Here is a 24396-nt window from a genome sequence, read left to right on the forward strand (position 1 = left end):
GTGAGCCCCAGGGATCCCCTGTCTCTACCCACCCCAGCACTGGGGTTAGCAGCACAGGCCCCCATGCACAGCTTTTTACACAGGTGCTAGGGATTCAAACTCAGGCCCTCTTGATCGAACAGAGAGCTCTTTACTGATTGAACGATCTCCCTGACCTTAAATGGAGTCATTTAACCAGAAACAAGTTTTCCTTCTTAAAAAAAAAGGTTTGAATGGGATGATTTCTAAAGTATCTGTTGGTCCAAAGTACATAGATTTCATTAAAGTTATACAGGATGGCACCTGTGAACGAGACACATTCTATCGCACTATCAATGTTATCTATAGTTTACGAAAATTTGTAGTAACATCTGCTGGACACGGGTAGCTGTAGCCTATAAATTATATTTTGAAATGATTCAAAAATGGTTCATGTGCTGTATAAATGGGTAGAGGGCTTCCTTTAGACAATGGGAATCACACAAGGTGTTCTTCGGTGTCGAAGGTAGCATATATGAACACCCACTCGTTCAGTGATTTTCTGAGTGTGCCCAGCGTTAGCTGTCAGCTCAGTTTTAGGGAATTCTCTAACTCCTCAGATTTACCAGGCCATCAAAATTCTGAGAGCTTAAAAACAAAATAAATGCTGCCATGAAATGACATCGAGACTCCAACAACAACAGACTTGGTTCCAGGCCCAATGACTTCATACACTTACGAGACTAACACAGCCAGACACAGTAACCTCTCTAAACAAATTATAAGGTAGGTAATTTTTAAAACTCCAATTGCACGGGGAGCTGGAGTTGAAGTAAAGCAAACCTCCTCTTCCTGGTGTCCTTTCCAAAAGGGGTCTTCACTGAAGAGGTAAAATGGCTTCAGTTACTACAAAGTGCCATGTTCCTCAGGGAGACATTTCTAAACATCTCTCACTGTCAACAGTGATATTAATATATAGATTATATTATCATATAGTTATATTAATATATAATTCTTTTTCTTAGGGGCCAGACATATCTCATTAAAAAAAGGTCAAAAGCTTCTGTTAGACGTAGATCAACCATCAGCATTAGTGTTGTAGGCTGATCTTTCCCTATAGGCCCTACTGCTGAGCTAAGGTAATGACCTCAAACTCTGCCACTCGGCTCTGCAAACTCATTTATGTGGTTGGATCTTCATAATCCTATGCAAGCCATTCCACACAGATATCACAAAAAAAGTACAGGGGAGGCGATGTGGGCTCTGTGCCTACCCGCTCCCTCTCCAGGGAGTGTCCGTAAGACACATCTCTCACCCATGATAGATGTTTTTCTTTTTTTGTTGTTGAGACAATCTCACTGTGTAGCCCAGAAAACACTGGAAATCTCTCAAAAGCTGGGTTAATCTCCCCCTCAGGAAGAAAAGGCCTTTAAATGTTAAAAAACATAATCTGTCAAATGAGTGAAAATTCTATTCTAGACTAGAATCCAGACCTACTGATGCTCGATAAGGACACTGCTACTGCTCAACACCTCAAAAGTGGGTAACTCTTCATTTTAACGTCGACATTTTACTATTGATAAGGACCATTAAAAGAGTCAGGGATTCACACCTCAGGAAACCACTCAATGGATAATGTGCTTGCCACACAAGCATGAAGAAATGAGTTCAATTTCCTGGAATGGAAAAGGGGGGGGGCGGAGTTGCATAGCCACACACCCAGGAGAGCCCATAATCTGAGACTGTGAAGGCAGACATGGGAGGAGCCTCGGAGGTTACTGACCAACCAGCCTGGTTGATTTCGAAAGCTCTAGGTTCAGTGAGAGACCCTGAATCAAAAAAGACAAATGAAAACTGTCGAGGGCCTGGAGAGATGGCTCAGTGGTTAAGAGCACTGGTTGCTCTTCCAGAGGCCCTGAGTTCAATTCCCAGCACCCATATGGCAGCTCACGACCATCTGTAACTCCAGGAACCAGCACCCTCACACAGGCATACGTCCACGCAAATCACCAATACCCATTTTCTAAAGTATTTTTAAAAAGTAGAGATGTAAGGAAGACAGCTAACATCAACCTCTGTCCTCCACATGCATGTGTACATTTGTGCACCCTAGCACACATGTAAGCAAACACATACATGCTCGGATTTGACAAAGGCTCTCTGGATCTTGGTTGAGATGGTATCTCGTCAGGTATCTTCAGCCAACACCACATAAACGGACACCACCATTTTGCCAGCGTTTTCAAAAGTTCTGGGCTCTATGTGGAAAGGAGGCACCAGTAAAATAAGCAAACTAGTTCCTGTGTGATAGGAAGTTACCCACGGAGTAACAGCATGGGGTGCGATAGTAACAGACTCAAACCATGTGAGAAAAGTACCCAGGGTGCTCATAGGGCATCCTCTCCTTGGGCTCCATGGTCTTATGGAGAACCAGAAAGGGCACGAAAGACAAGCCAGTGGAAGAAACGGAATGACAGCAAAGAGGAAGAGAGGAAGGAAGAGAACAGCGAATACGGCCCTGTTCCTTGCAGGTTAGATTGCGTTTGCTTTGTTTTGTTTTTATGGGAGAGACAGGATGGCCTTCATCTCCTCATCCTCCTGCCTCCACCCCCAGACTTCTGAGACCACAGGTGTGTATCACCACGCCTGGTTTGTGTGGTCAAACCCAGGGCTTCGCACAGGCTAGGCAGGCACCCTACCAACAGTCACATTCCTAGGCCCCGGAGCTATAGGAAATGAATGCTGCACCAGAGCAAAGTTCTGAATTTTAAAGTGAAATTAAATAATGCGCTAGAGCTCGACTGTCTGTTTTAAAGCCAGAGGGAAGCCTTAACTCACACCTCTTTGAGGATCTGTTCACAAACTGTTGACAAAAGGCCCTTCAGCAACCTCCTTCCACATGATCAGTAATAGTGACTCTTAAAGTACCCAACACCAGAAAAGTATAACCAATGCTGCGGGCCAGATTCCGTCGCTCGGCTACAGACCTCATAAAGGGAAACCACACAGGCCAATCCCCGGCAAGACGAGGGCAGAGAGAGCTGGCCGGAGCCAGGCCCACATGACTCAAGATGGGAAGAGCCTGCTGTTCCTGGCCTCCATCAACTGTGGTTGGGCACTTTCTGTTCACTGTTCAGTGATAATGCAAAATCCAGCTTCCAAATCGTAGGTAGCTTTCACCGTGATCTCTCTCTGATTTGCTTATACCGGGCATCTATTCTAGGCAATTTCATAACAGTATGAACCTGGGTGCCCATCCACTGGTCACTGCCTTCTGTGACTGATGGAGGTGAGCAACCCAGATACCATTTTTCTGCAGGATGTCTTCCTCCCTGCCCTCTGAGTTCATTTTACCTCAACAGTTCTGGCCTCTCCCTCCTTGTCTGTCCTCAGACCTCCGTGGGTCATGCTACTGGAAACTGACCTCACTGGCAGTCTTGCCTCTCCAAAAACACTGCAGATTATCTCCAAAGGGACCTTTCAGCATGCAAATCTGACCTCCCTCTCCTCCCCAAGCATAACCATTGTCTCTGGGCTGGCACTGCTCACTGGTGCTCCCTACCGAGCACCTGAAGTTCTCTTACGCAGCTCATGTTTGCAGCTTAACAGGGTTGAATAACACACTGTGGCAGTGCACTCAACCCCTGTTCAATGCTGAAGGAGAACTGGGTGTGCTATGTTCTCCTCACCCCCCACCCCGCCAGCCCACACCGCCTTGTTTCTCTTTATTCAGAATGCTGCAGTTTCCCTGAGTCTTGTCCCAATGTTTGCAAAATGCTTTCACGCTTGAGGTCTTGTGTGAACCTTCTCACAACTGACACATCAATGAACACTCAAGGAAGGACTAAGGTTGTCAAACATGGACCCTCAGGACCAGACTTTCTCCCATGTGCCTCGTAGGCCCAACTTCTGGCTCCTTTCTAGAAAATAATCCATCCAGTATAGTCCAATGTAGACAGACAGACATCTCACCTGTGTGCATCCTGTGCATTTTACTAGACAAAGGCCAAATTCCACCCACTGCTGTCAATTCCAGAGAACTGTAGCTTGCTTCCGATCCTGTAGCCCACTCACACATCTGCCCCTCCATTCAGGAGACAGTTGGCAGCAGCGGACATTTGGTGCTGGCCATGGTCCTTGTCCTGAAATCTTAATACTTAGTCTACACTTCCAAAATGCCCCTGATAAGCCAAGAACAGAAAGTAAAGAATGCTTGCTGTTCATACAGGAGATTGGATAAACAAAGTGACAAACCAGAAGCCAGTAAGCTGAGAGCTCACCAGGGCTGTGTCCCTTTAGGAACTTGTTGACTGGGACAAGTCCCTGGCACTCAGTTCCTTTATCCACAAAATGAGAGAATGGTGTGTGATATTTTTAACATTATTTCAATGTGAAGAATCCCATAAAATACAAGATTCCATTTAGCCAGATGGCCACAATGACATCTACCACGTATATACAGCATAGCACAGCATAGTTTCATACGTTTATAAGATGATCCCTGTGCCTCTTGTAGCTTGAACAAAGGCTTCTATCAATTATCCCACAAATCGATGTGTTAACTGCAAACCTGGAGTGTTGGTAAGATTCTACCACAAACTGCCCATACGTCCAAACTGAATCTGTATGAACAGAGCGTGGTGCTAAATCATCCCACTGTGGGCACTAAATAAATCAGGCAAGACTCTCTTCTTACTGCCTCTTTACTTCTGTGATGCATCACTTTGAGGTGACTTCCAAAATTGCCCCATACAAAATACACTTTAATCCTATTTATTGGCCCATATTTACAAAAGTGATGTGTCGCCCAGCCTTAAATTCCAAGTCTTGCAACAAATTTCTCCCCAAATCATGAACAGACATGAAAACTTGGGTGCCTGGAAAGGTGGTTGGCTAAAGACAGTCACGTGATACACGGCTGATTGGTGGGAGACAGCCATGTGCTGCAAGGCTGATTGGCTGAGGAAGTCACGTGCTACAAGGTTGAAGCCTGCCTATGGATCCACTCGCACATCCTTCCCTGTCTTCAAAGACATATGTCTGAGCATCACTTGAACAGCCAGACATAAACACTGGACAAAGTGCATTTCTATACCCTTACAGAAAAAAAGAAAATCTGTCCCCAAGTGTTTCTTTGTGGTGCTTATTAGATATATACTCACTTTTCCCACTTGCCCAGAAACACTGATTTGCAGTGATCTGTGGTGACTATAGAAGTAGGGCGGGGCCTGGCAGTGACCCACATTGTGCCTTTGAGTGAATTACAAGAGGAGTCTTCTCCCAGTGTGAACCTGGGGCTTGGCAAATTGAGTGTGAATTGATTTTAGACTCTGCTCACCCGTGGGTAAGGTTTACCTTGTACAACGAACAAACACGCACATGGGGACCGTGCACGGTTGGCATGACAAAATGCGTGGGTTTAAACTGTGGCCAAGTACAGGTACTGACAACTAGACGAGAAGATGTCAGCTTGCCAGGGGACGTGGAAAAGGAACCATCCTGGCGAAGATATTTGACTGACACATGATGGATGTGTGAGTAATCAACAGATGGAGGAGAGAGTAAGAACTGTGTAAGCAGAATGCTGGTTCCTTCCAGATAATGGCCTGGAAATGACAAGTTGCAGTGGGACGTGTCTGGAGCAGCAAGTCTGCCTGCACTCCTGAGAGAGGAGGGGGAGGAGGAAGCAAAGGCTGGCGGGGCCTCATTATCAAGAACCTGACATGGTTTGGGGCCTGGCTTTGTGGACTGGGTTTGTCGCTGCCTCTTTTTGGTTGTGATGAGCTCTCTGTGGCTCTGGCTAATCTTGAACTCAGAGACTCACCTACCTCTGCCACCACCCAAGTGCCAGGAGCTAGTGTGTGCCACCATGTTGTGCATGATCATGGGTTAAGGCTTGGCTTTGCTATGTAGCCCAGACAGACCTACAACAAAGCATCCTCCTGCCTCAGCTTCCTGAATACTGGAACTACAGGAGTGCCCTACCACGCCCCACCCTCTCATACCTTTTATGGGATGTTAGAGGTGGAAGAGTGGGCCCTGTTGGAGACTGCTTGGCTACTGTAAAGAGCAAACTCCTTTTCAGGTATACCTCACCATTATTCTTTTTCTACCCATCAAAAAAGACCTTTGCCACCCTAAAGCAACAGGTTTCTATTTTCCTTTCAACTGAGGGGGAGGGTGTCAATGATCTGAAAATGTGCTTTTTTAAATTAATCTTAATATTAGACTTTTTTGGGTTTTTAAAAAAGATATGATAATCTTTTTGTAGTGTGTGTGTGTGGTGTGTGTGTGTGTGGGGTGTGTGTGTATGTGTGAGTGTGTGTGTGTGTGTGTGTGTGTGTGTGTGTGTGTGTGTGTGTGTGTGTGTGTGTGTGTGAGTGTGTGTGTGTGTGTGTGGGGGTGTGTGGGTGTGTGGGTGTGTGTGGGTGGGGGGTGTTGTGGGGTTTGTGTTTGGTGGTGTTGGTTTTTGTGGTGTGTGGGGTGTGTGTGGTGTGTGTGTGTGTGTGTGTGTGTTGTGTGGTGTGTGGTGGTGTGGGTTGTGGGTGGTTGGTGTGTGTGGGTGTGGGTGGTGTGTGTGTGTGTGTGTGGGGTGTGGGGGGGGGGTGTGGGTGAGTGAGGTGTGTGTGTGTGTGTGTGTGGGTATGTGTGTGGGAGGGTATGGGTGTGTGGGTGTGTGTGTGTGTGTGTGTGTGTGTGTGTGTGTGTGTGTGTGGGGAGGAGCAAGAGGTCAGAAGGGAATCGGGTCACCTGGAGCTGGAGATACAGACAGTTGTGAACTCCCTAACATGAGGCTGTAGGAATCACACTCAGGTTCTATGCAAAAACAGTTATGAGCTCCTAACCACTGGGCCGTTTCTCCAGTACCACCTGGTCTGCCCTGCCCCCCCCACCCCCCCCCACTCCACCCCTAGTTCTTTTTTTTTTTTTTTTTTTTTTTTTTTTTTGTTTGTTTTTTGAAACAGGTCTCATTGTGTAGCCTTGGATGGCCTCGAACTCAGAGATCTGCTGGATTAAATATGTATGCAGCCATGCCAGCTAAAACTACACCTTAGAGCATAAAAGAAAGAAGAAAGGAGGGAGGGGAGGGAGGAAGGGGGAGGGAGGGGAGGGAGGGAGGAGGGAGGAAAGAGAAAGACAGGAAAGTGGTTGAAAAAGCACACGTGCACTCGTTGGCTACTGGCTACGCAGGCGCAGGCCGTTCTCCTTACTCCCAGCGCATGATCTGTACCTTTAAGAAACTTGTGGGGTTGGGGATTTGGCTCAGTGGTAGAGCGCTTGCCTAGGAAGCGCAAGGTCCTGGGTTCGATTCCCCAGCCCCTGAAAAAAAAAAAAAGAAAAAAAAAAAAAAAAAAAGAAACTTGAGTCATTTCAATAAATTAAAGACATTTTTTCAATCTTGAATTGGAGACGTCAGGTGTTATGTGTTAAATGAGGTTCGTACCTAAAAGGTAGAGGCGAGAATCTTGGCGCTCCGCACCAGGAGTGTTCACTTGTAGCACACCGAGTCTACCTGGGAATGTCACCTAGCGGCTTCTCTTCCAGCAGCTTCGGAGAACTGCAGGAAAACTTCCCCTGAATGGAATTATCTTCGCTATCAAGCAGCTTCTCCCATCCATAATATAAAGTTACCCTATTTTTCTTCTTTTCTTTCTTTCTTTCTTTCTTTCTTTCTTTCTTTCTTTCTTTCTTTCTTTCTTTCTTTTTTTAAGTAAGGAAGGCCATGGAAGCAGCGCGTCCATATTAAATTTCCGGTCTCAGAGATAAAAACTCCTCGCGCAATTCTATTCGCTACACTTTGCTGCTGAAGAATGGACCCTTTTCTTCCTGAACTGTTTGTGGTAAATACGATCCATCAGGGACACAGTGTTGTCGGCTTTCACAGAAACTTGGCACCGCAGCCGGCGGGGAGCCGCACGGGTCTGGGTGGTCGCAGTGCGAGCGATCTTCGCCGCTCCCCATCCCGATGGCCAAGCCCAGGATGCTCACCTTCTCCCTGCTACGCCCTTCTCCCCTGGGCGCAGGGAGATGGGAGCTGATGGGGATGGACTGCGCCGCCACCTCCAAACCTGGATGGCACAGTTGAACCCTAATTGTATTCGTGCCACGCGTGGGGCAGGGCAAGACCTCCCTTCTGAGTCTTCTGGAAAGGGATTCTGCCCTGAGCCAAGCTGGACAAGAGAGAACGCGAAGCCGCTGAGGACTGCCACCCTCCCAGACGGAGCAAAGTGGCCCCGCCGCGCCCCTAATTGCCTCCGCAGCCGGCGGGGAGGAGGGATGAGCCTGGCCCACTGGTGGAGGCTGGGACTGAGCTTGCAGCACCCCATAGCAGGACCCCGGGAGACCGTGCGAGACAACCCAGCCGCGGAGCGGCGCCCTCGCCGGCGTCCCCGCCTGCGGCGCCCTTACCTCGGTCCAAGTCCCAACACAGAGGACCGGTCGAGCCCGGCTCTGCGACCCGTAGCGAGGTCCCGCGGGACACAGGGCACACTCCGGAAAGTTTTCTCCGTCACTTTGTTCTCCGCTCGCTGAGCCCGCGAAGGTCAAGGTTTCTCTAGCTCCGCACTGCTCCAGTGAAGTCAGATCGGCGGCCACACCTTTCTACGCGCCGCTCTCCCCGCCCCGCCCGGACACGCCCTTGACACGCCCCGCCCTCAGAGATTCGCCGCCAGCCTCCCGAACTACGCCACGCCTCCCGGCCCCGACCCCCTTCTCCTGCTGGACTGACTCCATGGACACATTACATCCCCAGTTACCAAAACAACTCTCAGCTTGGAGCCAGCCAGTTACTGTGGCCCAGACCGCAAACTGCGAAGCGTGCGCGATCCTGGCTCGCCCTGTGCTGCAAAAGGGTTTCCTACGGTCCCACTAAGAGCAGCTCAGAAGCACAGGACTCCACCAGGGAAGAGGCCACCCATCTTCCTGAAAGGCAAGGTTGAGTTGGGCCACCCAGAGTCCTGCAAGGCTTATTAGGCAAACCTGAGGGAACCAGTGAGTCCACGTGAGTGGAATGTGTTTGCATGCTGGGACCACCATCCTCTCCTGTGACCTGATGGCTCCACATCAGAGAGGAGAGAGAAGGGACCATGGATGTGGTGGATGTAGGAAACGTTCGTTGGGGAGAAGTCTACCTATTCCTTATGGCACCACAGACAAATGGAAGTGGGATTCCATCAAAATCCAACTTGGGGAACCAAGGGGTTTATTGGGCTTACTTACAGGAGTGAGTGTAGGTGACCCCCAAAGCAGCCCCACCCCAACGTGGATTACTCATAGCTGCATATTTAGAGTCCCCCTCAGTTAACCTCCCATGCCTGTAGAATCTGGGACCTCTCAAGACCGAGTCTACTCTCAATTCCAGCTGGCTGGATGGTACAGGAGGGAGTAACTAGAATCTCAAGTGAAGGTCCAAAGACCCTTTCCACCCACTCCTTCTGTGAGGGAACACCCCCGGTCAACAGGCCTGACTTGGGGGGGGGGGTCACAGCAGCTCTGAGGCTGTTAGACTGAGGATAGCTGTCTACACCGATGTGCTACTATGGTCCCCCAAGATAAAGGCACCAATGGGAGACTAGCTGTAGAGGATCATCATATGGAATTAAGTGGGCAGGGTGTGTGTGTGTGTGTGTGTGTGTGTGTGTGTGTGTGTGTGTGTGTGTAGAGATTGCTCAGTGGTTAAGAATGCTTATGTTTGTATACAGCCAGGTTTCCAGCACCTACATAGCAGGTCACAACCATTTATAACTCCAGATCCAGGGAATCGAACTCCTTCCTCTGACCTCAGAGAGCACTGGGTGTGCAGAGACCAAACACTCATACACGTAAAAAATAAGCTTTTAAAAAATGTAAACACGAAAGGAGCTGAGGAGAGAGCCAATGACCCTCCACATGAAGGAGAGAAGAAAATAGCCCTCCTAACCTGAGATCTACCATCATGAGTTCTGTGACCTCACCATGTGTATGTACATGTATATGTAACATACAATAAATGAGTATATATTAACACATATTTTCGATTATAAAAGTAATGTGTCAGGCCGGAGAGATGGCTCAGCGGTTAAGAGCACTGACTGCTCTTCCAAAGGTCCTGAGATCAATTCCCAGCAACCACATGGTAGCTCACAACCATCTGTAATGGAATCTGATATCCTTTCTTGTGTGTCTGAAGACAGTTACAGTGTACTCATATACATAAAGTAAACAATTTTTTAAAGTAATGTGTTTGTTGTACAAACTTACAAAAGTACCTGTTGTTAGCATTCTTTCTAGGCTCTGCCCCACAGTTACCTGGCAACAGTCAGGTATGCCTGATTCATTATAAAAGGGGCTGTTTGCCCTTCCTCAACCTCTTATTCTCTGTCCCATCTCTCACCAACCCCTCCCCGTCTCCTCACGTTTTCATGGCCTGCCTCTACTCTCTTCTCCCTTCTCTCTCTTCTGTTCTCTCTCCTCTCCTCCCTCTCCTCCTCTCCCTCCTCTCCTCTCCCTCTCCTCTCTCTCCTCTCCCTCCTCTCTCTCTCTCATCCCCTCCCTCTCTCCCTCTCTGCCTTTCTCTGTCTCTACTCCCTTCCCAACTCCCCATGTCCTAAATAAACTCCATTCCATACGATCTCCATTATGTGCCTGGTCTCTCAGGGTGAAGGGATGCCTCAGCATGGGCCCACAGAGGCACTGCCTTCCACCTCGCCATACCACACCTCTACCAAATATGACACCTATGACCCAAATGGTTGCATCTCCCTCATTGCTTCTAAAAGCACCTTCTGGGTGGGTAGATATGTTAGTTTTCTTGTTGCTGTGACCAATACATGACAAGAAACAATTTAAGATAGGATGGATTTATTTGGGGTGATGGTTTGAAAGTGAAATCCATGGGGTGGACTTGTTCATGGCTTTAGCAATACAAGTGGGAAGCAGTGTATTCACATCTCTGTGAACCAGAAAACAGAGATCTAGAAACGACGACCGTCCTCCAGCTGTCTCTTTCCAGTTTGTTCAGTCTTGGCCCGCTGTCAGTGAATCTTCTCTCCTCTGCCTCTCTGAAAACACATTCACAGACACACCCAGAAGTGAGTCGTCTAGAAAATTCTAAATCTAGTCATTCTAACAGTGATGGTTGACTACCACACTGAGTAGCCAGAGTTCGAGCCCAATCCTATGCAAATCAGAGTGTAAGAGAGAGAAGCCATAGAGAAATTTAAATCAATACAAAGTAGTGTTAGCCACATGAGACTTCTAGTTACGAGAAGAAAACCCAGTAGAAAATCGAGCTAGCAAATGTCAGGACTCAAACAGTACATGAGGGGTATCCTCAGAACCCCAGGCCTAGAGAGGGTCTTCTTGGGACTGTTAAACCTGAGGTGAGTTTTGAAGAACTGACTGAGGAGTGGGTCTGTCCAGATAGAGGACTCTGCAGTGTCAAGGAACAGCTAAGACACTTTGAACGAAGGGACTAAGTTCAGAGTGACAGGAGACAAAGAAAGAGAAGCTTGCAAAAGCCAGACACACATGAGCCTACAGGGGTGTGACGAGCTCACAACATTAATCCATCAACAGATGACAGCCCTGCCAAAGGATATAAGTGTGTGTGTGTGGTCAGCTGGAGGGTACGTTCAGGAAGCATCTTCTTGGGAGACTACTGGGAAACTAGACCACACTAGTGCTCAGGACACAGCTGGACTGGTATACGTGGAAATAACAGATGTATAGACACGATGCCTAGCCCTCACCTGGCTGCTAGGCCCTAAGTCGACACTATGGGATGAAGAGAAATAGAAAAAGTTCAGGAGAGTTAGCAAAGAGTACTGGGAAAGGGCTGGGGAGGAGCGAGAAGCAAGGAGTGGTGCTGAGGTAGTGCTATGTTCACCACGGGTTCATCAGCTTGCGTACATCACACAGCCAAGACCATCCGCTGTTGGTGCTAACTTCCCATGTCCATCCCGGCAGAGGGAAGGACACCATGAAGGTTTCAAAAGACTGCCCCACTCTCCTGACCACCTCCTCAAGTCACAGCCGTCAAGGCACTAGAGCCACTCAGTCGATCTGTGCTAAAAGTTAAAGGAGATTGCACCAATGCCACCACAAGCTACCACTCTGACATCTTTTGCAGACCCTTGGTGCTTAACGTACACAGATTCTAGGGAAGGAGGAAGCCAGTGTGCGCTCTTAATCTCCAGTAACTCAGAACAATTCCTGACACACAGAATGTGCCTGGAAATATCTGCACAACAAATTTTGCTCCTATAACTTGTTCAAGCCAAGGTCAAGCATGGTGGTTCACGTGCTCTATCAGGGATAGAGAGTCTAAAGCCAGTCTTGACTGCATTCGCAAGACTCTATCGAAAGGAAGGGAGAAAGAAGAGAGACAACACACAGGGGGCAGTGGAATCAAACAAGATGTTTTCTACTGCTGTTCAGAATTTTGTTGGAAGTTCTGATCACAGAACACTAAGCCGATATCATCAACACACAGACCGTCCTTCCCTGAACTCCACCCAAAGAGTTTCTTTAAAACACTTTGCTCCCTTTTGGAAGGTCGAGTAGCAGGTTTTTTGTTTCGTCACTTTCATCTCACAGCACCTTTCTGCCATGTAAACACTCTGCCTCACATGAACATTGACAACACACAAAGAACATATAAGTGAGCACACGCACGCGCGCGCACACACACACACACATACACACACACACACACACACACACACACACACACACACACACACACAAGTGTTAAGCCCAGAGGAAATGATTGAGTTGAATTGCTTTCTCCTGGGAGCTCAAACGTACTCGATAGCCTGATTGAAGAAGACACCGGATCCCCGGCATTTGTTAAGATATGTTTTTCCAGGGATGACAAGATGGATCGGTGGGTAAAAGTGATTGTTGCCAAGAGTGACAACTGGAGTTCAATCCCTGAGCCTCATATGGTAGAGGGAGAGAACAACTCCAGAAAATTCCCTGACCTCCACGCACATGCACACATACACTCTAAGTCTGTCAATCATTTCTCAAAGTGCTTTTCCATCACTCGATGCCAAGGACACTCACAGGCTAACACGCAGCCTCCCTTCCAGGACCCCGGGATCGTAGGAAGTGGGCAAGAGCTGTACTGACTCCAGTTCAGCCATCTGTTGGGCACAGCTGGGCAGCTCTGCCCGTGGATCAAGCTGACTCTGCAGAAGTGGAGCTCTCTGAAGAGCAACCTCTCCCTTCTGATGATGAATGACCAGATGCCAATGGGCCTCTTCTGGCTACTCAGAGGGCTTGGGTGGATCACTTGACTCTGTCTCTAGTCCCTGCAAGAAAGAAAGATGACAGTTCAGTTGGAGTCTCAAAGTAGCTGATTTTAGCCCCAAGTCTGTTCTGCCTCCTCTTGCCCTCAAACTGTATAGACGGTGTGTAGCTGGGTGGTGTAGCCAGGCATTTGTGAATTCACGCCCGGAAAAGGTCCTCTCTTCTTTCTCTGGGACTTATTTAGCAGTTCCCCTCCTTCCAGCTGACAAGGCACGAGCATCTCATTTACACGTTCTTCATGGACCATTGACAACAAGAAAAGCACCCTGTAATGTCACCATCCTAGGAAGAGGCCTGGACACTGTCATCTACAAGCCCCATGCTCCAAAACTCTACAGCCAATTTAAATTAAAAACTCACAGTGTTTCAAATACATTTATGGTTTGCATTGGGCTGCATTCATGTGGCTCAAAGGCTACAAGTTGAACATGTCTGAGGCATTAGGCTATTAATGGCTTAGACTTATTACTGCCACAGAGAATCCTCCCTAGCCAGGACCACTACCATCCCTACCCTATCCCTGACTGGAGAGCATCCCCCGGGCATCTCAAAGGAGAAACAACAGATCTTAGTAGCTGCTGGGAAAATGCACGTCGTTGTTAAAGAGTAAGTGGGTGGGGCTTCATGTTGTTTGGATTTGTATTTTGGTGACAGGGCCTCACTGTGTAGCCTCGGCTGACCTGGAACTCAATACGTAGCCCAGGCTGGACTTGAACTCATGAACCTCTTCCTTCTGCCTTCAGAGTACTGGGATGGTAGGGGTGTATACTGACTAGTATTGTGTGTCAACTTGACACAAGCTGCGGTTATCACAGAGAAAGGAGCCTCAGTTGAGGAAATGCCTCTGTGAGACCCAGCTGTAAGGCATTTTCTCAACTAGTGGTCAAGGTGGGAGGACCCAGCCCATTGTGGGTGGTGCCGTACCTGGGCTGGTGGTCTTGGGTTTTATAAGAGAGCAAGTTGAGCAAGCCAGGGGAAGCAAGTCAGTAAGAAACACCCCTCCATGGCCTCTGCATCAGCTCCTGCTTCCTGACCCGCTTGAGTTCCAGTCCTGACTTCCTTTAGTGATGAAACTCCAACATGGAAGTGTAAGCTGAATAAACCCTTTCCTTCCCAACTTGCTTCTTGGTCGTGATGTTTGTGCAGGGATAGAAACCCTGACTAAGACAGGGTGTATCGGTGACTTTATTTATGAGTAGGCTTTGAATGAAGCAGTGTGAATTACCCATACATCATCCTGGCCTCTGGGATGTTCAGACTTAGATACCCTGCAGTGCACAGACTTAAACTAGAATCCTTAACCCCCAAAATGGAAGTTCTAGAAACACTTACACCACCAATTGTCTAAATGAGTGAAACTCGTATTTAGTTTGTTCAATTTTTCATAATGTATAAAAGTATCCTCATAAACCATTTTTAAAATGTAAAAGTTAATATTCCCTAATCAAAACTCAGTCTAAATATGTGGGCCGACATGTAGCTTAGCTGGTAATATGTACCTAACATGCATGAAGCCTTGGATTTGACTCTCAGCTCCTCATGGTGAAGATGTGGTAACGCATACTTGTGATCTCAGCATTTGGGAGACGGAGGCAGAGGGATCAGAAGTTTGAAGTTAGCCTCAGCCCCCCAATGAATTGAGGGCCAGCCTGGGGTACAGGACTTCATGCCTCAAAACCAAACCACCAAATACCTATGCCAACACTGCTATCAACATTTGCTCCCCACCTGGCTGTAACGGCTAATTTCTCAGGCCCCATCCCAAGATGTGCTGAACTCACAGACTCTCAGGGAAACGCAGAGCCGATTCAGCGTGAGCACATCCTCTGTGCCAGCTATTCTTGGGTGTCGACCCAGCTACATCTGGAATTAAGTAAAACCCAAGTGGCTGGGCTCACCTGTAAGGGCATTTTCCGTAATTGAATTCCTGGAAATGGGAAGGCCGACTTTTAATTCACAACGTTAATTCAACACCTTCTGCTGGCAGCCTTTCTGAAGGAAGTGAAAGAAGGAAGCTTTCCTTGCCTCTGTTCCTCCACCCCTTCACTGGCATTAGAGTCTACTTCTTCAGGATTCAAGTGTACCCTAAAAACCAGCGGAGACATCCAGCCTCATGACTGAATTCTTAGACCTTCTATTGGCAGAGAGTCATTGTTGGAGTAGCTGGACCACAGCCTGTAAGGCATTCTAATAGATCTCATACATCTGTGTGTATGTATATTTTTGTGTGTATGTGTGTATATATATGTGTGTGTATATATGTGGGTGTATATACACATATAAAATCATTTCTATTCCTTTAATGAACCCTGGCTAATACATCTTTCTTCACAACTTTTCCTTTATAGCCCTGAGGTCTACCCTTCTCATTTGTGGGTCCCGTGGCGCTTGGACTTCATTGAAGCCTTCTTCTGGTTGGACTCGCCTCAAGCTCTTTTTATCCCTCTGCCCCCCAACCCACTCTTAAGATCAGTCATTCCTGCCTGGCAGTGTGACCTTCTAGACTTCCACTACAGAAACATTGCTTCTTTTGGTTGTTGAAAGTTCTGGAGCTTGGGCAGCACAGCAAGGGAGGAAAACAGACTTCTGCTCACCCACGAAGATCAGTGGAGTTGTAGTTGAGTGTTGTTGGCACAGGACCATCGTGTGTACAAATGGGATACTTCGAGAGGAAGTAACTTTAAAAAGCTATGCCGTGTACAGAGTGGACTTTGGCAACAATGTTAGATTAGCAGCCTTTACCTAAGAGAGTTATGGAATCTGTTCCGGAATGTTGGTAAGTGGATGGACAGGCACTGTCATGAAAGTCCTCCAAAAAGTGTCTAAAACAATGTTTCTCCACCTTCCTAATGCCGTGACCCTTTAATACAGTTCCTCATGTTGTGGTGACCCCCAACCACAACATTATTTCGTTGCTACTTCATAACTATAAGTTTGCTATTATTATGAATCATAATGTAAATATATGTGCTTTCTGACAGTCTTAGGTGACCCCTGTGAAAGGTTCATTCATTGTTTGGTGAAGATATATAATTTGGAAGCTCGAGTTTCAAGGGTAAGAAATTAAAGGTGCTAAAACCAAATTTGCCTTTGTTTTATGTAATTGTCTATTCTTAATGCACTTTAAAAGGAAGAAAAAACCTTATGGTATCAAGTAATAAACACATCTGCACATCAGTACAAACAGACTTACATGACTTGTTTAATATACTAAAGCTATTACCATTATCATCCTTTCGGGGTGTGTGTACTGTTTCATGTTTTGGGGAGGCAAGTTCTCTTGTAGCTCAGGTTGGCCTCTGTATTAGTCAGGGTTCTCTAGAGTCACAGATCTTATGGAATATCTCTCTATATTGAGGGAATTTATTATAATGACTTACAGTCTGTAGTCTAACTGCACAACAATGGTCAGCTGTGAATGGGAAGTCCAAGAATCTTGTTCAGTCCCCTAGGCTGGTTGTTTCAGCTGGTCTTCTATAGAAGTAGATTCCAACAGATGTGCTGGCAAGTCAATGTAAGTAGCAAAAAGAGGGAATCTTCCTTTTTCCAGTGAGAAGAAGGTGTCCAGCAGAAGGTTTGGCCCAAATTAATGGTGTGTACCACCATGCCTGGATCTGGGACTTGCTTTGTCCCAGGCTGACCTTGAACTCAGAGATCTCCTTGCTTCAGTCTCCTGGGATTAAAGGCATGTACTACCTTAGCCTGGGCCTAAGCTTTTCATGGCCACTGCGCCTCAACATCTCCATGCCAAGATCCAGGTCAGAAACTTGTGTCTTCCAGCTTCAAGATCTGGATCACAGGTGTGCACCCTCCGTTTCTGGATTGTAGTTCATTCCAGATATTGTCAAGTTGACAACCAGGAATAGCCACTACAGACTCCTACTCTCTATGTAGTGGAGAACGACCTTGAATTTCTAAGCCTCCTACCTCTACCTTCTGAATGCTGGGATAACAGATGTGCCTGACCACAGTGCACTGCCAAGGTGCACCAAACCTGTCTTATACCTTGCTGGGGATGGAGCTGAAGGCTTCATGCATAAAGGGCAAGTCTAAGCTACATCTCCCGTTTGGCCCACCCATCCTCTATTTAAGTGTTATGCCTTCACACATACCGTAAATACATATTGAATCAACTGTTGCCTGAATTAACAAATCTTATTGCTGTAAGTTTGGACAATAACATCTTGAACAATAACCTTGATGTAATTATTTGCTTTTTATCCAAAGTAATTTGTAATTTTATTTAAGTGACAAAAACTAAAAATCTAATGGAGAATTTTAACCCACACACACTTTTGAAATAGGAATTTTTTGTGTAGCCCTGGCTGTCCTGGAACTCACTTTGTAGACAAGGCTGGCTTCAAACTCACAGAGAAACCCCGGTCTCTGCCTCCCATGTGCTGTGGTTAAAGGTGTGCACCACCACCACCCAGCAACTGGATACTTTTCTATGGAACCGGCTGAAAGGTGATACTGTATCGTGCTGTGTAAACAATAGTGTGACCATTTGAATTAGAATGGCCCCTATAAGCTCATATATTTAAATGTCTGTCTCACTGTGAAAGGTCAGCTTTGACACCACAGGATTAACTGAGGCAGGCAGTGAAGTGTGACTTTGGCAATTGAGTCTTCCAGCCTTAGCAGTCAAGGATCTACCCCCATTCCCACCCCTCCCACTCCCCACTCCATCCAGCTCTCTTCTCTTCCCATCCCCCAATCACACCCCCCTCAACAGTACAGGTGACGTGAAGGGTCAGCACTGCTGACTGAGCAAAGCTTAATTATCAAGGGCCAGCAGGAACGGACAGCAAAAAGCTGTGAACTCTTAACTCTTAAGAGGCAGGTGAGAAAGAGGAGGTTATACACGTGCGCACACGCGTGTCCGCACACACACACACTCTGGCAGGGCCTGACCACCTGTTTCACCAATTTCACAACTGCACATGCATATTCATATACATACACATATACCTACATATGTATGTACTCACAGACATATAGACAGGCAGACATATAGATATATTGTACATACACACAGACATGCATATATATACACATATACGCATATGGTGGATTGAGCAGACCACCAACGGCCACACTTTTTTTTCTTCTCTTGGCCTTTTTATACCTTTTTAGACAAAAAGTTCTCCATGTGAGAAAAAATTGGCTCATAGATAAAATGTTACACAAAAAGGAGTTACATAGGATGTTGATAGTAAGTTCAAAGCAGTGTTCATTCAGTAAGCTCATTATGAGTTCAAAGCACAGTTTCACAGTGCCTTGCTTTATCATAGCGCGCACCAGTGGCTTCATCCTTAGACCTGACCTAGAATGAATGTTTTCCCTTGATCACAGATCTGTCCCAAGTCTATTTCTCTTCTTAGTGCAATTAATAAAGATTGTTTTCCTTACTATGCAGCCTTTACTGACTATTCTGTGAGGCAGGGACACATTCTATTCTTAATTCTAACTCCATTACATCTCTCTAGCAGAACAACTAAAACCATCTCCTTAAATTTTCTTCCTAAAATTATTTTAATCAAATCAGGAAACCTATAAAGTCATTAATTCATCTAAACAGCATTAATTCGTGAAAGTTCACCTTCATGTTGATACGCAGTAAATTTGCCCTATACGGTGGGCTATCACTAAGGAAATAATCATACCAGGCTATAGGCAGTGAGGGTCTCCCAGTGTCCACTCACACCAAGCCAAATAAAGGAGGAGTTTGGAAATGGCAAGCCTGAGAGAGCACATCAGCATCAAGAAACCATCCTAGGACAAAGTCTCTGGGGCTGTGCCTCACCAGAATGCACCCACTGCATTAAGCAAGATGGTGGGCCGTCTCCAGGGAGCTCCTTATCCACTGCAGCTCTTCCTTCATAGCATCTACAGCCCACAGTTGGTGGAATTCTTTTGAAAGGATTAGGAGGTGTGGCCTTGTTGGAGGAGGCTGTCAATGGGGCTGGACCTTGAGGTTTCAAAAGCTCATGCCACCATTTCCAGCTACACACACACACACACACAAACACACACACACACACACACACACACACACACACACACACACAGTGCCTCCAACTTTGTGAGTCAGGATTTAAATCTCTCAGTTACTACTCCAGGACCAGGCCTATTTACTTCTGGCCATGATAGTCACAGATCGACACTCTGAAACTGTAAGCAAACCCCCAGTTAAATGCTTTCTTTTATAAGTTGCCTTAGTTATAGTATCTCTTCACAGTCATAGAACAGCAACTTAAGGAGACAGTTCTAAAGAGAAAAAGCAGAAAATGTACTCTTCATATCTTTTAAATGATCCTTCCCACCTCTACCCCTGCTCCCTCAGGAGGTTGGGCTATGCTTGAATGTTTCATAAGACTTCTGTGTTGTTTCCCACATGAAATCCCCTACTAAAGACAGACAAACAGCCCACTCTAAACAGATGAGCAGCTCTGGGAGAGATGAAGCTGATACCCAGGACCAGGAACTGCTGCTCTCCTCTCTCTCTTATCCCACACCACTTTATCTGGTACCCGCAAATGCATACTCAGCTAGCAGTGGCCACAAAGAACTGCTAATCCCACAGTGAATTCCTTGAAAAGTCTGACCCAATTCATCACTTATTATAGAAAACTTGGTGTGAAGTTTTGTTTTATTAGGTTTCATTTTGTTTGGTCTGGTTTCTTTGAGTCAGGGTGCCATGTAGCCCAGGCTAGCCTCCAAGTCACTACTATGCAGATGGTCATGAACTCCTCATCCTCCTGCATTTGACTCCCAAGCGTTAGGATTAGACACCTAGCTTTGTCTTTTCCCCAAGTCAGGGTCTCATGTAGCTTAGATTGGCCTCAAACTCATTATGCAGCCAAGGATGGCTTCAAACTCCTGATTCTCCTGCCTCTACCTTGCATGTGCTAATATGACAGGCATGTATGACCAGGGATGGAGCCCAGAGATCCCCGTCTCCTAATCGATCGTTCTACTAATGTGTGCTACATCTCAGCCCAAAATTCATTGAAATACACTTTTCTTTCTTTGTTTTTGCTGTTTGCTTATTTTTAAAGAAACTAACTTCCAACTTTTTTGCTTGCATGTGTTTCAGCCTCAGCCCCCTAAACTGCTTGGGACCATATACATATGCCACACCCCATACAAGTACAATTTTCCATAACAAGAAAGGGTGACGTGTTTATTTTTATCTATATAGGTGCTGTAGATGAAGCCGCTAAGCAGGCCTTCTACCACTGAGCCACATCCCCAGCCAGAAAGTCCTATGTTGACCAAAAGGGAGCCCTACACTGACCCAAAACTACTCACTAAGAAATGACACCACCCAAGCTCACAGTTCCTAATGATCCCTGACAAGCAGTCGGTAGGTCTCAGAGGCTGTGCTCCAATCCTCTGCACTTGATCAAGGCACTGAGGATGGGCCAAGTTCACCCAATGGTGAGGGAAGCCATGGAGGACAGATCCTTCCCTTCCACACAGCAAAAGGGGGGTGATAACTGAAGATATAAAAAGGACCCTTGAAGTACAGAGGGGATCCCCAAGTATAGAGGCTCACAGCTAGCCTGAGGGCCTACCAGCTTGTAAGAATAAGTAAACATACAATTGAGCAAGCAGAAGGCTCAAGGTCAGAACCTTAACCCACGACCCCAAGTGTCTCCTACACCTATGACTTCTGCAAAAGGTTCCCTATTACTTTTACTTTCCCATCGGATAGTTTTATCAGTACAAAGGTCATGGGACTGAGGATGTAGCTCAGTTGGTAGAGTGCTTGCTAGCATGCATGAGGTCCTGGGTTCAATCCCCACTACTGCATAAAGTAATTGTGATGATCTAGCTAGCCCAAGGACAAACTGACACACTGTCTTCGTCCTTCTTGGGTCCATCCTCCATATTTCCTTTAGATCCCAGGCAGGAAATCAGGAAATAAACAGCTTCTAGCTCTAGCTGGAGACCTCTAGGTCTGGGGCGGGGGACTGTTAGTGTTTTAATTGAAAAACTGACAATCTTCTTGAGAGCACCAAAGGAGGAAGCTGACCATGGGAATCTCAGACCCACTCAGAAGCTACGAACATTTGGCAATGAAGGATTTCCATAACCAGAGATCAGACAGACAGACCCTGAAAATGGTGGTTCACATGGGAAGACTCTGCCACTGCACAGGGTCATTTCAGCGGTTCCCTTCCCACTGAGACCTCGGCCTGAGAATTTTTTTCTTCCACAAAGTATACATGATTATTTTATGTATCTATTTCTTAGCACACATCTTGACTCAAGCCAGTTTCAGCTAGCTTAATCAAGCCCAGACTAGATATGCAAATGGCTCCAGACGCTTGCAAGATGCATGTGCACGAGGTGAAAGGAGGTCAGAGTGGATGTCAATTTGGGGAAATCTCCAAATGGAGAGAGACAAGTCATCACACTGTGAGCAGGGCCTCATGGGGACTGGAAGGTGACATGCATCAGCCCTGTAAGGAAAACTGAAGCACAGAGCCTAAGTTTAATGTAAATTATGGGAGTGGGCATACAAATGTAATTGTCCCTTTCCATAACCAAACTTAGCATGCCAGTCTGTTCACAGCTAGTAGACTGTATTGTCTGCCAGGACTTCCAGAATAAACTGTAGCCAACAATAGGACCACCCTGCCCCTCAGCTCTGCAAGCCTAGCTGCGTGATGCCTGGGTACTAGTTTTGCTCTGACTGAGGCTCCATGGAGCAGCCTGAGCTGTGCATTTCTTTTGGCCTCTGGAAGTTTCAGCTGACTCTTGGTGTTCCTTGGTTGGTAGATAAATCATTCCAGTCTCTTTTTCTGCAGTCATGAGGTGCTCTTCTCTGTACGTGGTCCGTGAGACCTCTGTAGCCCAGAGCTCCACCCCAGGCCCTGGTCTGTTTCTATACTCCTACTGATAATTCAGGAGGTCTGTCAGTCTCTCGTACCTTCTCTTCTCTCCATGTGGAGGCGCAGTGAGGTGAAAGCATAGACAAAGCGGTCCTTTGGTTTTGTTTGTTGGGTTTTAGGCAAGGTCTCAAACTCACTGAGTAGTCACAACTAGCATTTCTAATTCTCCTCCAACCTCCCAAGCGCTGAGATTATAGGCATTTGCCCCCAAACCAGGATTTTCTGTTAAAAAAAAAAAAAATTCACTTCCTAAAGAGGCCTATAGCCCCACAGGACTAATGCTGAAGATTCTGTTTTGATGTCCCCAAATGTTGTTTTCCCTGGTCTTGGGTCCCCGTTCTTGTCAACAAGGCCCAATCGAGAATCACGAAACAAGTCAGAGGAGCAACCATCTATCTCTTCCTGCCCCTAACCCAACTTCCTCACTTTAGTTCCAGCCCTGAAATGAGGTCATCTTGGTGCGTACCCATAGACCAGCGTGGCTCTCCCTTGAAAATGGTCGGAATGACATTCTTGGGGAACCACTCCTTAAGACAGAAGGACAGCTTACTTTGTCCAGCCTTTCTGATACAGGAAATGAATGGGGATACGGATGGAATGTTAAGTGCACATATCGCACAGGTGCCGTGCAGTTATTAAAGAGCAAACCTGAGTCTGGGATGAGCAAAGGCAAGGTTGAAGGGGCCCCAGCCTGCAGCTTCTGTTTCACAGGGGTGTCTGACAGCTACAGTGCTCCAGCATAGTCAGGGAAATGATGTGTCCACCAATAGAAGTCTGGTCTGGGAACAGAGGCTGTGAAGAAGTAATGAATTCAAAAATAAACTGTTACAGTTGGGGGGGGTGGAGCTTGGAGCAGCCACTGTAACCAAGAAGATATCCAAACAGCTAATGCACACAAAAGACGCTTGGGAGGAGCGGGAGAGGTGCCGCCCAGTAAGGCTTGCAAAAGAGACCACAGACAGAAGGTCCTCGAATGTGGGATTTATGACCCTCGGGCTCTCCGCTAGCCTCAAGGCTCTGCTGGTGTGCTCATCTATACATCTTCACTAACTCCTACTGCGGTCAGTCAACAAAGGCATTACCGGGCCCAGAGACATTAGAATTTACGGTGCTCTTTTGTTCAACCTGGAAAACACTAAGACAGCAAATTCCTCCTCCTCACCCAGCCCAAGGCTCGTGGCTGTCACTCTAGATCTGCCCCTGTCCCTGCCTTTATCCCTCTTGTTTTCAAATTCACCTGCGGCCTAGAAACCTCTGGGTTTTGGCAGCTGCTCTTTGGCACCAAGTCCATCCCTGGAGGTGTCGCTCCAGAGAGGCACAGTGCACACCCGGCCTTCCGTTTCTTTTGTACTTTTTGCTTCTAAACGACTCCATCCTTGGCCTACTCTCTTGAGTAATAGTAACTGCTCGAAATCGTCTTCTGTCGGATGGCTAGCAACACCTGTTTTCCTTCTGAGGCTCCAGTGGGCAGGGAATGAAGTATGGCTTAGTCTTTTATTTTTATTTATTTATTCTTTTTGTGTGTTTGTTTTTAGAGTCAGAATCTCACACGGACCACATTTGGCCTTGGACCTTCTATGTAGCTGAGGACAACCTTGAATTCCCACTCTGAGTGCTGGATTAGACCCTATACTCAGCTCTTTTGTTTTTGTTCTGCAATAGGTCTCACTCGATAGCCCAGGCTGGCCCTGAAACAAGTTCCTAGCCCAGGCTGGCCTGGAAGCAAGTTCCTAGCCCAGGCTGGCCTGGAAGCAACCACCTAGCCCAGGCTGGCCTGGAAGCAATCACCTAGCCCAGGCTGGCCTGGAGCTTGCCACACCCTTTCTGTCTCAGCCTCCTGAATGTTGGGATTGCAGATATAAGCCACTAGGCATGACTTGGTTTAGTTGTTTTAATAGAAGAACAGGTCAAGTTTAAATTGCTTAAGGGTTCATTACCTGAGCACATCATTGAATGCAGCGGTTTGCGGGAACTCGGCATGCACACCAGCATAGCTCCTATTTAGGGTTCCAGACTTTAGGGCAAGGACTATCTGGGCCACTTAAAAACACACACAATTTGGCATTGCAGGAAACAACTACTGTTCAAACCATCTTTTTAATTTATTTGTACCAAAAACTCCTTCCCAGGGTTTCTTCAGTTGTACACTTCTTTCATTGAAAGTTTGGCCCATGGGTTCCAAACCTGGGAGCTGAAACACTCGTAGTATTTTCACAAAGACAGTAGGAGGCAGAAAGTCAGA

The 24396-nt window shown here is 46.8% G+C and overlaps 1 long non-coding RNA gene across 1 annotated transcript in view; it reads right to left on the reverse strand.

Annotated features, from left to right (window-relative positions):
- Positions 1–10780: 10780 nt before the first annotated feature.
- The window catches only part of LOC116892867, a 30120-nt gene continuing 16504 nt past the window's right edge, over positions 10781–24396 (reverse strand). The window contains exons 2-3 of the long non-coding RNA XR_004386982.1: positions 13006–13253; positions 10781–10997 (exon numbers count right to left, since the gene is read on the reverse strand). This is a non-coding gene — a long non-coding RNA (uncharacterized LOC116892867). The remainder of the gene's footprint in view (positions 10998–13005; positions 13254–24396) is intronic.

Source organism: Rattus rattus, chromosome 2, assembly GCF_011064425.1.
Source record: "Rattus rattus isolate New Zealand chromosome 2, Rrattus_CSIRO_v1, whole genome shotgun sequence".
Classification (NCBI taxonomy): domain Eukaryota; kingdom Metazoa; phylum Chordata; class Mammalia; order Rodentia; family Muridae; genus Rattus; species Rattus rattus.